This window comes from Enoplosus armatus, chromosome 13 (genome assembly GCF_043641665.1).
Source record: "Enoplosus armatus isolate fEnoArm2 chromosome 13, fEnoArm2.hap1, whole genome shotgun sequence".
NCBI lineage: Eukaryota > Metazoa > Chordata > Actinopteri > Centrarchiformes > Enoplosidae > Enoplosus > Enoplosus armatus.
The window spans coordinates 3635603-3653222 of record NC_092192.1 but is presented as its reverse complement, the minus strand read 5'-3'; positions in this window follow the sequence as shown (position 1 = coordinate 3653222).

Here is a 17620-nt window from a genome sequence, read left to right as displayed (position 1 = left end):
CACAGTTTGAATGACTGTAAGCTACAGAGCACCTTGGATCATCAGGCTGGCTGATGAGGCCACCGGCGGCCCGATAAGGAAGCATCGGGAGGACCAGATTGTTCCCAAAGCGCTGCAGGGCTCCCTTGAGCCTCTCCCTCATCACACCCTCACTGCAGCTCAGCGTCATGGCTCTTTGACTCAAAAGAGAAGTTCTGGACAGATGCTCTGGCAGCCATGGACCATTAGGCCACTTTCTCCTGCTTCACCTGGGACGGGACGGTGCTTTCCATCGAGGCGAAGGTCAGAGAAAAGTACACGTCGTGATGGAGAAGCTGCAGTGCTTCCAGTAGAGAAATATGTGTCATGTTTGAGGCCCAGAATAAGTCCTGAATATCAAATATGATATGCAGACATGAATGATTATGAAAAAGACGGATTAATTTGTTCGTTTCTGGGCTTCTCACTGCCAATTCTTTGGAAAAGTTGCAAACAGCAATTAATCAATTTCAACGATGTCAAATTTTGACAAAGAACCTGTCTGATGAACCCATCTGTCCTTCACTTCCTTTGCTTTTACATCAGACTTTCTTCTTTGTTTTGTTGTGTTTTCTGTTTGTTTATCTTATCCAGTTCTGATGTATTTTTTACTGTCATCTTGATTGGTTTTTGTTTTATTCATTCCTTTTGAGGTTTGAATCTTTAATAAGGTTCTTGTTTTTTTTTTCCTACACATTCCATATTTCTGTCATACTGGCTTTTAATCTTTTTTTCTATACATATAAATAAATGCATATTATTCAGGCACTCAACAACAAGTAAAACATTTCCCAGTTTAAATGTGTTTGATCTTTCATTGGTTACAGACATAAATCCTGCCCAGAATCCTACTTGTCTTGTCAGTTCATTTTGCATTTTTTACGGAAAAAAAGCCAGCCTCTTCTAAAGACTGAAAAGTCTTTTTGCATTTTTGATAGAAATGTGTACTTTGGATGTCTTAGATGTGGGAGTTAGCAGCCCTGCTCTGGACTCGGGTAATGTGTTGTCTCCTCACTCTCCCTTTGTGCCAGCTGCCAAACTGCACTGTTGCATCTTTTAAGAGAGCAAAATGTTTGGAGAACAGCCAAATCTGAGACAGGCATCACAATTTAAACTGTGAAAAGTGAAGGTGAAGAAACCCCAAAGGCAAGTTAAGCGTTAAGAAAGTCTGATCAGCCCCGTATATATATATCAAACATCTGAGAATCACTCTTTGGATTTACAGATGGCACCACAGTCTTACAACACACAGAACTTTTCTTTGGTACTTTTACCTTACTTGAATATTTTAATTTTATGCTACTTTATACTTCAACACTACATTTCAGAGGGAAATGTTGTACTTTTTACTCTACATTTATCTGACAGCTGGAGTTACTGGTTACTTTACAGATTAGGATTTTACAAACAAATCAAACACAGGATCACAGTGCTATAGGTTAAACTATCCCACAGTATACAAAGTAGTTCAAATATGTTCCACCGCCACCAGCTTTAATATTAAAATTCTGCTAATATGATATATAATGATATAACTCTCTGAAAGGGACCATTCTGTCCAACAAGTACTTTTACTTTAATACTTTGGGTACATTTTGCTGTTACTTTTGTACTTTTACTTGAGTGAAATCTTGAATGCAGGACTTTTACTTTTACTTAAATTGGAATACTTCTTCCACCACTGACAGTGAAGGCCATTGCATATGATTCACATCATTTTCACCAAACCATCGCTCAAGAGCGCTTTATGTTAAGTTTCTCCACTAATTTCTTCTGATTTTTTCTTTGTTTTGTCTGTATTTATCATTCAGGATTAATTAGCCACCCGTCTATTAATCACCAATACTAGAAAGCATCATATCATTTAGAACACCATGAAAGCCATTTATGTCACTGACAAATTCAAGGTAGCCTCCCATATATCTACAAGTTTCATAGTAAACATAATGTTTATCGGCTGGAAAACGTTGCCATTTCTTTGAGGTGCAATAAACACATTATCGCAGTTGTGAGGAACCCTCATTAAAACTGCCGTAGCTGTTGGTTTGTTGACGATTAAACATCAGTCGCAAGAAATCTCTCATTTTCCACAGAGGTCACAGTTTTGTAGGAGAGGTTTTAATTCCAGGCAAAACCTGTCACAAGGATTTTTAATTCCATCAATATCTTAGCAGACGTTGTTATTTTAAAGCAAAATGTCAACATTTACACACCTGTGTATGCACATTTGTCTGATTAGTCGCCACCTGCAGAGATCGCCTAACGGGGTTTCGACAGCTCTAAAACTCCCCTAATTCTTGAAAGTGACAGCAGATTAGGATGGTTGATAAGCTACTTTTCCTCCCAAGCCTCAAAATGAAACCAAGTATGTGTCACACATTTACAGTAGGAGTGATTCCCTATATTCATCTTAGCTATGGCTCGATGTGGTATTGTTTACATACAGTGATCAGTTCTTGACAATTCAACATGTATCTTCTGTCGACTGGGAGGGTCAGGAAGTGGCATTCGTGTAGTTTGAGATATTCAATCTCAAGTATTGACTCTGGCTGAATATGACACACTGCCCTGGCCCACTTTTATTTTCTGAAAATATTGTTACGGAGGGATTTTTTTCACTTTACTAGACAGCTTTGCAGGAGAGACAGGAGCGAGACGGTGTTGTGATGTGTGAAAATGAAAGCACCAGGATACCCTGAGTGAGGGCCTCAGAACACTCTACTGTCATCTCCAGCCTTTTCAACTCCGACGTGTCTTCATCTCCGACACTTATCAATGTTGATTCAAACTTTTCCAGCCGAAATATGTTAACAATTCCAAAGATCAATTTTTGTCCATCTTTGTTTGCTTTCTCTACAGCACCACAAACAGCTTGCTGTGTGCAGAATGTTTGCATTGATTTATTGGATGCTAAAAGTTATAGAAGAGAGCTCCTGAAACTCCCTGTTCATCCTAAAGCAACTTCTCAAGCTTTATTAATACATGATTATTATCTATTTAGGACCTGCTCTTAAAGTATATTTCTCAATAGAGCGCAAGTGGAAAATAACCAGATTTATTGCCTTGACTGGGTTTTAATCTCCAAATTACATTATTTTCTCTTTAAAGAACACATGAATGAAATGAATCGGTCTTCAGGCCGCCTCATGACACGAGTCGACAAGAGGTCACAGAAGGTGTCCATATCATTGTGTTCCATCGTCAGCGAGCCATTTTTACGGTATGGCTTCCTGTACTTTCTCTTTGCAAGATAGAGGCGGCATGGTTGGATTAACCTGCTAGGGACCACAGGGCAAAATTGGGCCTATTAACCCCCATTCCTCCCCCTCTCTGTGCATTCTGTACAGTACTCCTATGCTGGAATAACATTCGAGCGCAGGTTTACTGTGTGGTAATTTGATTAAACACAATTAATTTACGATTGCCCCTTGAACGTAAGCACAATATGAGCTGACACAATGAAGATCTTAGAGGTAGATCTTTCTATAAAGCCCCTCCTTCAGACAGAGCCTCAAGACAGGTAACACAGTGGGACCCACCTTAAGGCCCTTATCACACCAGCTGATATTGTGCTTAAGTGGTGCATATTCCCATTTTCCCAAGCAAAGTAGCAGTCAATCAAATTACCATAAACTAATTACCACACAGTATGGTCAGTATGAAGATACATGTGATATTATAGTTTACACTTCAGGCCAGCCAAAGCCTTCAGAAGGAGTCAGACAATTCATCAGGTAATCATTAAGTGAGCAGATTAATTAATGAATATGTTCTCTGCTGCGACAACACTGGACTTTGTTTTCCTGCAATGCTTCACATTTTTAGCATCTATACCATTGATGCCCAACAAATTTTCCAAATTATCTGCGCTATCTTTCCACACACCCCTTGGAGAATAAGCTCATCTAGACAATGTGACCAAATCCACATGTATTTTTGTGTTCATCTACATACACGAGATACATTATACATACAGATACAAATACAATACACCCCTTCAATGATTCAACAATGTAAAAGAGGAAAACTACTGAGAGCCTCATGTTGCATGCATGATGCAACATGAGGCCTGTTTTAATATTGTTCGTAGCACCATCTGGAATACTGATGAAGCAGCAGTCTCTAAATAGGTCATCTTAAGAGTCACAATCACATACAATACACTTTTGTCAGCAAAACCATACAGCATCTACACGTTAGCCCTGAAAACATGTTTTAAAATAGAACTGATGAGGCTACGCTTTGTATGAAGCCCATGGATTCAGCTCCTCCGGCTGCAGCACAGACTGTGTCGAAGAAGTCACCTACTGACTTCAAATGGGGAAGGTTTTTGGATTCTGGGATCAGGAGATGTTATGTTTGTAACACACACACCGCTGGTACAGACATACAACATAACTATACTGTGTGTTATTAGCAGTGATGAATTAATTAATATGAATAAAATATTTATAAAGACATGGAGGAGTCTGACCAGGCAGGCAGGAACGCATCTTTATTATATTCCTATTATTTGTACAGTGATTCTTATGATTGTTTTAAACTACATTTGAATTATTTCCAACAATAATAGATGTTTTTATACTTTTATTTGGATCAATATTTACCTTTACTTCAGTAAAGTAGTATCAAACTGTGATTCACGTGGAACAGTAATTGTCTTCTCAGACCTGTAGAGTTTTGTTTAGATTTAATCTTGCAGTTGAAAAAAGGGGACATTGATTTGTGATGTCCACAGTGTGTAATTACAGACATACTGATTGGTCCTCCGCAAAGTTGAAACGAAACATTCATGCTTAAAAATCTAAAAAAAGAGCTATGTCAGGTTATAATACCTCCCCTGCTATCTACCTGCTGCTGCCAGACTCATTAACATGAGTGAGGAAAAATGTTCTGACTGCTGTTAAACTGTGTATAAAAGAGAGGAAGAAACATGACAACAACCCTTTACAGAACCAAAGATATATCTATTTTTTCCCTTTTTTGAAAAAGATTTAAGGCCCAGCTGCCACACACACTTCACATATGAAGTTGTTTGGCACAAGAAAACATTTGGAAGGGAGGAGTGATATAAGGAGGGCTTCATATCAGAATCTATCTGGGATCTTTAGATTACGTCCGTTTACACGCTGGCTTTTTTTGTGCGGTCGCTCCGACCGCTTCTAGTTGAAAATCTCTGAACTTTTCAGAAAGGCGCTGGTGTCGCCTTTTTCAGGCAACCAATCCTACAGGCCTATTAGATGGGGCGGGACTAGTCACCATGGTAACGAAGAAAACAGAGGGGAAGCTTGTCCTGGCCGTGTCTGTCCATCCTTTATGCGTCAGTCAGCAGCTGTCACAATACGCATTGTAAGCTTGTTGTTAGCTGTGAAGTCAAGCCTCTGTTAACGTAACGTTAAGATATTGTTTTTTTTTTTTTATCTCACTGCACAAGGGCTTCATCCCAGCACTCCCCAGTGCCCTGCCAGCACTTTTCTGCCAGAGAAAAAGACTATATGGACACAAGCCCTGAGTAAACTCAGCAAATTAAACCAACAGCAGCCTGCCACCTTCTCTCCTATTACAGAATGTTCCCGCTGACAGGTTTGCATTCCCCTTGTTTTGTTTAATTATTTTTTTCTCATGTTTGCCTTTATTTGAGAGTCAGTGTAGAGAGAGACAGGAAACATGGGGGGAGAGAGAGGGGTATGACATACTACAGAGGACTCAAACAGATGAGAATCTGCGCTGGGCAATGCAAACAAAGGCGAAGACACATCTGTGTGAGCTGAAATAACTCAAAATAAAAAAACGTGTGCGTATCTCGAAACTTCATGATTTTAGAGACGAGCAGAAAGACGACAAATGACTCATGCTGTTGTTTTGCGAGCAGCTCGCCACTACAAATTCATAATATATCCGAGCATATGGATGGACTTTAAATGGTGGTGTTGAAACAATGTGAAGGAGCGCCCCCAACACAGAGCAGATTTCTTTTTTTTTTTACTTTTTTCCAGAGCAGTATGGCATCACCTTGCATGCCCCCCCCCCCCCCCCCAAAATGAGCCTTGGTATTACACATTACATCACTGACATAGAGAATATTTTCATATAAATTAGATTTCCCCCCCATTCTTGATGTAACAGGACTAAAAGTCACAAGCCCTGGTAGCAGCCCTGCAGAGATGGACCAACAGAGAGACAAAGCGACAAATCAACCGCCATCACCATCCATAACGCCAAAACCTGGCGCATCATGAAGAGAATAATTGCAGTGTAAATTAGTTGCGTAACAATTTCATGGTTGCATAAAATCATTACACATCTGTGTCCATTTAGACTGATTCGGTTTGGCTGTCCGATTCAGCAAAGGGTTGAAACAATGACAACAACATTCACTATTTAAATGGTTTTCTCATCATGGAGACTCAACTCACCCCGTCTCAGAGCAACAGAAAATAACATCTTTGAGTTTCACGCTGGTCCTAGTGGGTATATCTTAACATATCTTCATGCTGCTGCATTGTGACGGTGATAGGCAGTACTGAGAGCGTCATTTCTGAAAGCACCAACTAACACGCAGGAATACAGGCGTTCTCTTTTATTGAGGGTTTAGTTCAGAGGTTTCTTTCTGTGCTGTCACATTTCATTCACACTGATATGCTATCATTCTTAAGTAATACTACACTAAGTGACATTTTCAAATTCTGTAGGAATGTCTTTAAATAAGGCTTGTAAATGCGCTTCTTAGGAGCTGTGGCACCCAGGAAAATGTGTCTATATAACTGTAAATGTCAGCAGATACCAAATGCTCCACGTCGGCCTATCCATTTATTCCCATGTGGGTGACATTATTGATCATGTCTTGAAAAGCTCTCAGTCACTGCATCACATTATCCTCTGTCTGCACATTTGCCTTTGTGCCCCTGTGGTTAATAATGGATGCTCAATGAAAACTTTCATAATTTCTGAGGAAAATCTCAACCATTTCATTAGCGGTTGTTTGTAACGGGGGAAAACAGCCAAGAGAATAGAGGCAAATCATTTACTTGGCCACTTGAGCATTATGGTGACAGCCCTGTATATTGATGCATGATGTGCAGTTTTGTTCCCATCACAACTACTGGCTATTAAACAGTTATTCTCTCCTAAATGGAGTTCAGCTAAACAGCCTACTGATCAAATTAATATGTGCATGTCAAATGTATTGAAGCGAGAGGTAAAAAAAAAAAACCATCTGAGATGTGGGTAAATTTTAAAATGATATATTTCTAAAATGAAATACATGACACTCATCCAAGGTTAAACGCCTGCAGGCACACTGGCTATTTGTCTTCAGTCTACTGCAGACAAGAGACATTTAGAGCTGCTGATGGAGAACTGACAAGATGTTTGTTTTCTTATTGCTGTCAATTTAGTATGTCCAAGTATGAACCAAGAACCACAAGGGAGTTAGCTTGAGTCCACTTTCATCTTCAAGAAAGTCTTAATCATTTCAGTTTCTTGCCTTTATTAGTGAAATCATGAGTAATTCTGAAATGCTTCTTTACATAACTTCATTTTAAGTCCGACGTTAATCTTGTAATTTCTATCATTATGAGTAAAGACCAAGACAATAATGTATTTACTTGGAAGCCATTATTATAAGACTAGTATTATGGTCCTATGTCACCTCTGCAGTAAGTTGACAGATATGACAAGGTTAACCTACTAGGGGGGCCCTGGGGCAAAAATCAGCTGCTGGTCTCCAATTAACCACCAGTTCCTTCCACTCTCTGCAGTGTGTAGAGTTTAGTTTTTGATAGAATCTATCTGGCCCCTGTTTTACTGTGTGGCAATTTGATTTAACACATTAATTATGCACATCAATCGTGAAATGTGCAACATGTAAGCACAAAAATGAAATTACAAAAGGTCTTAAAACCTCAAGATCAGGCAATAAAGCAGCACCCACTTTGAGGCCATTATTATGTCAGTTAATATTGTGCTTTACTGGTGCACATTTGAAAGAAAATGCCAATTAAATTAAATTAGCACAAAACACTTGACTCACAGGGAGCCTGAAGCTTTAAATATTAAGCCTATTTACGTAAATCCCAGTGTCTGTTTACTGCCTTGTTTTGCACCTCATGCAAAATAATGTTGAAGTAATAAGCCTGGTGTTGAAATGAGCTCTAATAAACTAATATATTATATTTTATATCTCTATTTCACACACAACTCCAACTTTGTTAATACCTTGTTTGTGTCTCACGAACTACGACGAGATATGTTTTTCTAACAGCAACACTCTGACTGACCAGGCGTTGGCAAGAAATACGAGTATAAGGAACACTACTCTGTCCGCCTCCATCCAGTCTTCATCAGGGGTCGAGGTGTTGGTCATCGCCATCTTTCATTACTGTGTGACTGAGCACATTACACGGTCTGTAGATGTAAGGTGGTCTGCAGCACAGGCCGAGACTTGCACTGAAAAAATGGAACGTTAGTAAACTGTTTTATAAATACAGTTATGTCGCTTATTTTGAAAAATAAAATAAAATGAAAATCTATCGACATTTCGACGCATCACGGCAGGAAAAGTCGCTAATAAAGGCTGCATTAAATTTAGGTGAGCCAGTTCCAGAGCCCTGCTATTGTACATGCTGACTCACTGGCATGACTTACTGAGACCTTGAGAGGAATAGAGCCATTATTATTGTCATTAGTTACACCTGTGCTTTTCTGCTTACACGACGAAGTCAAAATGTCTGCCATTAAAATGTGCAATTCATGCACCTCTTGTGTATGTCCCGTGGATTTGTTTAGAGCAACTCAAATGTTGTGACCTAAAAGCAAAAAAAATAACAACACGCCTGCCTCCTTGCTGCAGTCCTTCGCTCTCCTTGTGCCTCTTCCTCCACTTTCATCCTCCCCCTGCTGTCAGGATGAGTGTTGGGCTCTTTGCTCTCCCAGATGTTAGCTGGCAGGAAGAGGCTACATGTCTGTCATCAGTCAGGACAAGTGACAGCCACGTCGGCGGCCTGTCACAGCTGCCGTTCCTCAGGTCACTGAAGGTGTCGCCATCAAGCCTCCACGCCCCGGCGACCGCCACAATCCCGCGGACCCAAACGGAGACTAGAGGAGCTTCTGGAGAAAATGTTTGCAGCGAACCAGGAAGGAGGGTTGCAAATATGTCTCATTTAAAGAGCCATAATGCATAGGAAAAACTAAAGCTATTCTTTGCCATATTTATGTTTTTTGTAAAAGTTCTTGTCAAACTTAGTATAATTGCACACACACATTATCTACTTTTTTTGTCTCAGTATGTTAAAGCCACAGGATGTTGAACTCCTCTGAAGCTCAGCCTGCATAACAGATTAAATGTAATCCTCGAATGCCATGCAAAAACAAAAAGATGAGGCACTTTCCTTGAATACATGAACACTTCTCAGACATGATAAGCCTATAAGTCTATTTCTAGGTTTCCAACAACACACCTATGTATAAATTCATGTGGACATGGACTTACGCATGCTGCACGCCCCCACACCGACGTCGGCTCAGACTGACCTGTTTAAATGTACTATACAGTAAGCCACCAAATGTTACAGTCCAATCCTGCAGGGCTTTGATGAAACCATTATTCCAAACAGGGTTACATCATCAGTGAGAAAATGTTGTGACCCATTTTGACTCCAAATGAATCATGAACTATCTTTGAGAGTCTTATGAAAAAAAAGATTTCAATATCCGGTACCTCTCAAATTGTCTGAACTGAACTGATTTTTCTGATTTCCTTAATGTGGGCTGAGAGTACATCAGGTGATGGTCACTATATAAGCCTGTGTCTTCATGACCTCTCGTTCTTTGTGTTTTGTACATGACTAAAATAAAACTAATCATGTGGCAACAACTTGTCAAACTAAAGTAAATAAGCGGACTGAAAAAGATAGTATTTACTATCAGACAAGTATTCACTCTTTAATGTTGAAGGGCTAAAGGGATTTTTTCCTCTTTGCATTCAGGTTGAACACATCTTAAAAACTGAAGTACAGAAAGAATGAATGAGTGGGTTGAATTATAACACTGTTGAATTTAATTGCTTCCACCTTGCAAGTAGTTGCTCAACACCATTTTTTGCTGTGAGATTTATGTCAGGAAACATCGACTAGCACTGGGAAGTGACCAGATATGCAGTGGACCATTCCAGCAGTGCTCTGATGATGACATGACTCACGAACCTCAAGCAACATCTTCCTGTCATCTTGGTGATTTCGATATAAATGAAACAGGATTTTACAACTGCACAATCTTGAATTCAAAATATGACTTGGGGGGTAGTTTAGCAGAGAACAAAAAAAAAGAAAACAAGGAATCCAGCACACTTGTACTCACTTTATTAATGCCATTTCAGTCCCAAGACCTTCCTCAAGTGATCAAGAGTATGCTGGATTCTTTGATTTTCTTCACAGTCAAGAGTTTCAAGAGTTTCAGTCAATAAGACTCTCCGGTGTGCAAGAACTTTGTTGTAATTGTTACCCGTGGGGATAGTCCAGAAATATGATGTCTCTAGAAAAAATATGGCCATGACAACAAAGGTCAGCTAGTTCTTGCAAGGTTTCCACCTTCCAATTGCTGAGAATGCAGAGAAAAGATCCCGTGGCTCTTGTTGTTGTGTGGTTGCTTGCTCTCTATGGACTGTAAAGAAGACATGTCCAAGAGTATGTTTTTATTCCCTGAAGACAATGAAAGGTGCAGTGCATGTATCAGTGCACCGAGGGAGAGGTGAGAAGTCAAAGCTGAACAACAAGGTTAGCCATGATTTTCTTTGACTCTCTACTGGTACCTTAATATCCCACAACTGGGATGACCAAGAATCTTCCAGGTAGAAAATGTACAAAAAAGTATTCCAAATATGAGTGGTAGTTGTATAACACATGCTAGTTACGTAATCCACGATCTATAAAAAATCACATCATCAACCATCCACCTCCACATTGTGAGAGTGATTTATGACTAAAGCCAAATAAAACAAAAACATGCCGGAGAGATGTCAAAGTGCAGACATTCCCAAATACTCGGCACAGTCTCACTTTCTAAGTTGAGGCATTTTATTAATAACTCTGGGACAAACAAGCTAAACTTGAGTTAGAGATCCAACAATAACAATGCTTTGAGTACCTCGAAAAATGACCAAAAAGTCAACTTTGTAACAAATGAGCAACTATTATCTGGTTTTTCCATTTTGATTCAAACTCTTTCATGAAAATCTACAATGGTTTTTCATTGGTGCTCGATAGTTGCCGGCTAATGAAACTTCCTAAGCACACAAAAGGCCATAGAACCTTTCAATCTGAAAGATATGAAATTGGCACTGAAATGTTTTCCCAAGACAGCAAGAAAAAGCAAAGGAGAGATCTGAAGGCTAAGCCAGTGGTGTCAACACTAAAAACTGTCCATACTAATTACTTCCCAAAGGGAGTTTCCACTTTATTCCCTCTCTGTTGTCAGCACAGTCACAGACTCCACTGCAGGAGAGCGTTCTCGCTTCCACTCCCAGAGAATGCTCAGCGTCCCATTTCCATTTTGATTTGCACTAAAAGTATAATACCGCCGTTGTCTTCTATTTAAATGCAAAACATGACACTATTCAAAGTGTGTATGTATGGAGCTGCTACCGAGATGCAGCCCATAGACACTAATCAGGAGCCATGTAACTGCAGGGGTGCGTTGACACCCTGCTTAAAACAATCCGATTATATTGATGTGTTTATTTATTGAATGTGCTCAGGGTTATCATAACTCATCGTTGTCATGCCAACACCCCCAGCGTGCTATATCTTCACTCCCATTTTCTTTTACCCCACCTTCTGCCTTGTCCTCCCCTTTTTTCAGCAGTTATTTTCCCTCTCTGTTCATTCCAGCCTTCATCAGTCATGCACTCGTTGCTGTTCTCTTTGTCTTTCCTATCTCTCCTCACACTCCTCCCTGTCTTCGCCTCCCCTCCTTTCTATTCAGATCACTCTCCTTCATTTCAGCACCCCCTCCTCCCTCTGGATCTCTTCATGTCTTCTCTTCCTCCATCTATCCTTTCATCCCCGTCCTTCCATCCCTCCCTCCTCAAAAGCGATGGACCAAGGACGTGACGGGCTGATAGCAGTGTGATGTGCATTTGCTGGGCTTCCTGCCACCCAACTCTCTTCTGTCAGACTAGTAATGAACGGCCTCTGCTTCTACTGATACATGGCTAATACCTCCAAAAAGTCATCAATACATCACATTAACTATCAAGGCATGGTATGAAGGGTAGCAGTGGTGTGTATGTGAGTGTGTGGTGGGACTACTGATGTTAGGTACTGGCTGCTGTCTCAGCAGAGTGACATCTGGGTAATGAAGTCCTGATGATCTTTCGGAAATGAAAGCGGCCCACATCGTGCGGTCGTGCTTGATATAGATGCATGCTGCCATAACTTTACGCCGCTCTTCCAATGAACGACTCGCTCATGATCGCTGCTCATTTGCCTGCAGACCTGTTTGGACTGTAACTGTCACTTTCAGGTTAAAGAGGCATCTGCTGCATGTACAGCACAGATACAGCCCAGAGAGCATCAACATGCCACCTGGGTGATCACAATGTCATGGCATCGTACTGAAGATCTGATCGTCCAAGAGGTGATCAGGGACATTTTTAGTCACAATAACAACAAAGAGGAATTTACATGTCAATGGAAACAATGCTAAACTCGAGGAATGAGGAAATCAATGGAGATCAAACTCATTTCTGCCAGGCTGGATATCAACATGTCAAAACAGTGGTGTGTGGAAACAGTGGTGGATGGTTATCAAACTAGACCAGATCTTTAATGTCAGTTGTATGAGATGTAACTACAGATTGCACATGATGGCTGCTTTGATGTTACCTAATTCAGCTAATTGTCAGACTGGCAACAATGCACGGCGAAATGATTATTTTTACTGAGGTTAGGGAGAGATCATGGTTGTGTACAAGCCCGGCTGCTGTGCGCCTCCTTAATAATTTAACTATACATCCCCTTCAGCTCTATAGGGCAGAATGCAAAACCTGTGACTGGTCAGCTTGGGCTGCTTGTGTTTTCTCCTACAAGTTTCCGATGACAGAGGAGAGGAAAGTTGAGAAAGGCTCAGTTATCTTCTCCTTCTCAGTCACAGCTACCCCTGCTCTCCATCACAGTGAATAAAATGACTTAAACATGGCAACCGTGTGGAATAGTTTCATACTGGTGGTATGGTCTATTTTGTAACATAAAGCTATTTTCTTAAAATAGTTGTCTTCTGTTTTGGTTCTCAAAGAGAAACACATGTACGTATAATAAAAGAATAACTGGCTGAGCTGCAATGGACAATAAATTGAACCAGACCAATGAACAATCGCCACATTCAGATTGTGCACCTGCAAAGTAATGTATTCAGTGGGGTACATTACAATAGGTGGAATAATTACTCTCTGCAACAGTGATCAGATGTGCAGTTTGTCAGTTGTGTCAGATCAGAGCCGATTTTCAGCCAGAGATGCAGCAAATGAGATAAGGCTGAAAAAGGTCCTTTGTTTCTGAGAATCTAATAAACAGCGTTGATATGTTTTGCCAGCACAGACTGTTTTGCTGTGTTCATATTCAGATGCATGATGTCTGTCAGACCTCGTATTGGTCCACCTGCTCTGCTGCACCCCGTTTTCCCTCACCCTCTCACCTTGGTCTGTCTCTTTTGGTCTTTTTTTCCCCTCCACACTCAATTTCACTTGTTTCGCCATTTCTGATGGAGTAAATCAATGCGACAGGAGCACTCTCTCTCTCGCCTAGATTTTACATTGCCAGTGTAGAATTTTTTGTTCTCCTTCCAAACAAAGGAAAAGTGGTTGCCAACAGGGGCAAACCGACCACATGAAATGTTGACAATCGAACAGTGGAGGAGACAGAGGATGACAGGCAGGACATTTTCTTAGGCTAAATGAGAGCACAGGATTCTGTGGGTAAATGAAGTAGTTATATGCCATTGATGGACATACTAGTACACACTGTTCACTGTTAGATATGATGTTGAATGCAGAAGCAGCTGACAGTATGAAAATTTCAAATAAACTCAAGCAGATGTTATCTGAAACTGTGAACATTAAAATGAGACATTGAATTCATTTCTTCCTCCTGTCACGGTGCTGAGGATTATGCCGGCATGTTTTAACACATCCGGCGCTCAGCCTGTGGGCCTGCACTGGGAGTTGACATCATCAGAAAACAAAGCTGCTACCCAGCCACTGGGTCAGAAGTCTTTCCTGTGCTCCGAACATAGAGACCGAGCAACAGGAGGAGGCTGTGCCCCCACCCCCCCGTGGAGACCGCCCTCATCCTATTCGCACCTCCTCTGCCTCCCTGCACTAGAAACACATCAGCAAAGTATATGTTTTTCCCTGTGCCAGGCGAGACAGCGGTCTATCTGGCAACCTCGATCTAAGGGGTGACTTGGGGGCAACTGCATGGCATGGAATTACTCGCTACCTTACATTCTCCTCCTGTTCTGCTTTTCAATCCCTGACTTCCTTCCTGGTCCTCCCAGGACTGTGGGAAATGTTCTGCTATTCGGCAGTAGAAAACTATTGCCAACTATTTCGTTGAGGGTTTTCCTACAGTGACTTGGCAAGGCAGAGTCGGAAAACAACTGCACAACAGCTCACTTATTCTTCGAGTGTCTCATTTGAAATTGAACATCAAAATCACATATAATGACAGTGAGGTAGAAGAGTGTGTGAGAATTACACAAACAAAATTGCTTAGCTTTATAAAATGTCCTCCAGCTGCCTCACTTCTGGATCAAGCCATGGTGCCCTCCATAGCATTAATACTACAATGATATCAAACAAAAAACTGCTCAACATTAAAATCAGTAGGCTCGAAGTTGTTCCCTCTGAGTTGGTACTTATAAATTAGAACTGGCCACCTTACAAGTTAATAACATCTTGTCAATCTTTTGCAATACTGTGACTGCTAGAAAGTGGACATAATTGGGTATGCAAGTTTTGATGGCTGAAAGATGCAGGAAACTTTCCATAGGTTGAGGTATAGTAAAGTGATGGTTCTTCCGTACTTCGGTTTTTCATTTTAAACCACGGCTGTGTGATTCCAAACATCTAGCCCACAGGATGGGAAGACAGCCGAGCCTTTAAAAGCTCTCATTGTTGAATTGGGTGCTGCGGGGCAGCAGTTATGAATGTCGTCTAGACTACCATTACTCACAATTCAATCAAACCGCACTTGATGCTTCTCCAACCTCACTCCAATCAATCAATTTTCCATAAGTGACTCATGCACCAGTAGGCCCTGAAGATCCTACAAATCATGCCATTGTCATTAGAAGATACACGGGTTGAGGTTCTCATGTGTTCAGATATACAGACGTGTGTGCACATGCCGAGAGTTCATAACCAGAAGTAATAGAGAGTCCACTCAGAGTGCTGAGTGCTTATCTCAATGACAACAAGTAATCATGTAATTTATCAAAGAACGCTTATTTCTAAATGAGACTGAACATAGAGATAAGCTTTCTCCAAGCTTCTCGGGCAGGTGTACACTGACCAGTCAGTGACAAACAGGGTTAAAATCATTTCAACTTAAAGGACAGCCAGTAGAAAGGTAGCACTGCAGTGAGGGTTGGCATCATCAGTCTGCACAGGAAAATAATGGCTCAAATCAGTGCAAAACGATCCTGCTGCTGATGATGTGTAGACAGCCTCAGGGTTACTTCTATTACAGTCTGACTCACTGGATGTAGGCAGCTGGGATAAGTCTGGCGACTATTTCAGTCGCCATTCTCCTCCTCTTCCGCTATCTGCACGTTACTTTTCAATATCCAACAACCTCCGAGCTAGCAGCCTACACGCTGAAGTTTTGACAAAGATGTGGATGATCTGTGGTTTTCCTCCAGAGCAGAAGTAAAGGTAGCATCAACTGCATCCAGGACTCAGCGCCGCCCGAGACGATTGTGATTGGTTTAAAGAAAAACAAACAAGCCAGCTGTAGCAGCTTAGGTTATCCCCACCTTCTGGGGACTAACTTCGACGTCAGTGGTTTTCTTGTTTTCAAAAGGTAGATATCACAGCCCGAGAGACTTTCCAAGCTTGAGTACAACCTGTACTAAAACATAGGCTGTGACACACGTTGCAGTTTAAGTGGCCTTTGTAGGCCATCATGACAGAAGGGATGTCTAGAAAATAAGTTTCTAAATGTTCCTTTAAAACCCAGTTATTCCGCCACGTGATGTTCTAATTTGTTTGTCTGAGCTAGCATGATTAAAAACTGTGAAGTTTGGAAGGAACTCACTGTCCTTACAATTGCTGAAAAAGGTCATTCACTTGCTGAAAAAGGTCATTCACCATCTGTAAGGCTTTTTTCTGCTTCATTTGCGAGTTTATTTTTGTTGCAAAAACAGCAATAATCATTATTTAACATTAAACAACAGCCAATGTATAAACAATCTTATACACTGGCTATGGAATGACGTCCATAACACCTAAATAATGAGCAAGCAGAAGAGACACAGAAGAGTCTCACACTTGGATTAACACGCTGCCTTCAACTCATGAAGCTGCCACAAGTAACATGTAGTGTTTACCTTTACTGCTGTATGCTTTCCATTAATATAAATAGACTGAGTACAGTTGTAATTATTAACAGGGTGGACTGTTCTTATGTTGTGCATAATGCTGGTGAGATTTGCAAATTGTGTTTTCTCAGGGACAATAAATACCAATCCCTAAATATTGTACACTTAATCTATTCCTTGCATTTACATTTACATGTATAGAATGTATGGACCACATGAATAATTCATAGTGTTGCTTGAAAGTCCCTGCACCATTTACTGCCGCATTACAAATGTGGGCTCAGGTGCAAAGCCCCTTCTTCAATATTAGCCAATGCACTAGTTGCCATTCATGTGGGCCACTCCTCAACCCTGGTCACAAGGCTTTAAATCACTGTCGGAGCTTGACACGGACCTGCACACATAACTTCTGACTCGACTCTGTTGGTTAGGAGCAACGGCAGATGATCCAGGCTTAAGTTAGACAAATAACTCCCCTCCACTCCTTCGTGCCCCCCAATCTGCTCTGGGCTGCTTTTGTCAATATCCGGTTCTTCTGTTCCTGCTTCTCGGTTCGTCCCTCCATCCTGCTCAGCTCTTATCTCTCTTTGTCCTTTATTGCCCTCTTCAGCTGAGTGCTTTTGGTTGGACTGAGGAGTATCACTGTGACTGATGTGATATCGACAGACTATCAATCTCAGTGGAGTATGTAGCGTCCACCAACGCTGGTGATCAAAATCCAATTCTTTTTGATTATGTCATTTGGCGAAAAAGGGGCTCAAGCTCCCATTTTACCTGAGAGGCCTAGCCTCTGAAAACCCACTGGACTGTATATTATCAAAAAAAAAAGCAGTGCCATTCAAAATGATCTAGACAAAGAGCTGACCTACACACCAAATTGACCACTGCTGTCTGTCAGCCACAATCCTTCCACCCCACATCAGGCCGACACACACACAGCCACTGAAGCACTAACATGTCAGCATAATGAAATTAGACAGCGTAGTTTGTGACGCTGCATTGTCCTTGT